Below are 1,756 nucleotides of genomic sequence, written 5' to 3'. Positions count from 1 at the left end.
TCCAATACCTTCTGCCCATGCTAAAGTTGCCCTTTCTACCCCCTCTGTAGCCTGGTCGCGTGGTATTTACCATGGGTACAAATCAGTTGATGAGCCAACAGTATATCGAATCCTTGGAGGTAGATCGCGTGTCCAAATGATTGCACCACGTCGATCCACTCCGATGATGTCGTAATCACTTATGCGCCGTCGGCGACCATAAGTCTCAGAACTGGATCGAGTCACATCCCATTAATCAGTACCTTGATCCCAGAAGTCAACTGTCACTTCACCACAACTGCTGCTGTAGCTGTAACACAAATTCTAGCGTTGGTGGCGTCGATACAGGAAGCCTCATCAAGTAATCCCACCACCACACCAACATGCAACTGCGCAGAGTCAGACTTCTCCCCCCATTGACATCATCGCTGAGGCGCATTCGCTGGCTGGATGCTTGTATAACTGGTACACGCTGCAGCTGTGGCGAAAAGTGACCCAAAAGAAGCAACAATTAGCCCGTGCAGACCTCAAAAAAGGCATGCATCAACATCATGATAATCGCTAGGGGTCGGGACATAGACGTACCTTCAACTCCGCAGGACCGAGGCGGTGTCGCTTATCAGCTGTAGAAGCAGGCACTATTTACGCTAGCAGAGTCCCTGGATAACAACACCAACACGACGCTCAGCAACATCGACGGGTTGGTCCAGACCAGGCGTTTGGATCCATAATCACACTAATACTTTATCCAGGTAATATGGAATGTGCTTGTTGATTGGCCCATTTGTTTTGGAGCCACGTCGATTACTCTAGTACTGTAAAATCAAGCAATATGCTTGGTTTTCCGCAAACTGCCTGATTCGTCCAAACTAATATCTACACATTATGATTCGCTTCAATTGTAAACCTTACGGTTTTAGGAGCATCATAGCAATAGCGTTAATAAACTAGCTATTGTGAATTCCGTCCAAATTTGCCGCTTTGGGTCTGTTTGAGGAGCGGGAGGACAATCGCCCACATACAAACCCAAGTCATTGGTAGAACCCAATGCCACCTTATTTCGTACTTAAATGGGTCAGTATACGGAATTGTATACGCTGGGCGATTTGGGGGAGATTCATTCAACGAACCGCCCATGACAATTTTGAGTAGAACTCACAATAACATATCGGGACTCGGATAAGAGCGACCACTTGTTCCCGGGTTCTTACTCTTGTATACGCACGAAGGCAAGCGCATGATATTGTTATTGCCGATCAGCGGGTCGATGCCGAGTAGGGTCCTAAGTATATTATGCGACGAGGCGTTGTCAGTGGACTTGTCAGCAGAGGACTCCATGACACCTCGGCTTCTTTGCGGTGCTGCTTGCTGCCGCCTTACAAGGGACTTGAGGATGACTTGGTGAGCTCGAGGCAAGTTCGAGAGTGAGCTGTCTAGTCCAGCGCGCTTCGTTCGAGTGCCTTCGCCACTCCTCTCAACCCGTGCGAGTAATATTAGGTCGTTATCTAACTGTGCTACAGCTATCCTAACGGACGAGCATCGGCATCGTCTCGGCAATGGCAGCGTCCGTTGCAGAATCAACTCGCACAGCAACGGTAACTTTCGATGCTTTCACTGCAGCTTTGCTGCAGGGTGAGATGGCGTGGCGTCTTATCCAGGCTTCACCGGCAGCCTTACTGGCAGCAAGGCACGCTGGCTTGCTCAGGCTGAGCTGGCAGCGTTACTGGCGACGGCAAACGCGGTGTCTTGTCCGGGCTTCGCTGGCCACGTTACCGGC

The sequence above is a fragment of the Phytophthora parasitica genome, assembly GCF_000247585.1.
Source record: "Phytophthora parasitica INRA-310 unplaced genomic scaffold supercont2.43, whole genome shotgun sequence".
NCBI lineage: Eukaryota > Oomycota > Peronosporomycetes > Peronosporales > Peronosporaceae > Phytophthora > Phytophthora nicotianae.
The sequence above is the reverse complement of the archived record's forward strand: the minus strand, read 5'-3'. Positions refer to the sequence as shown.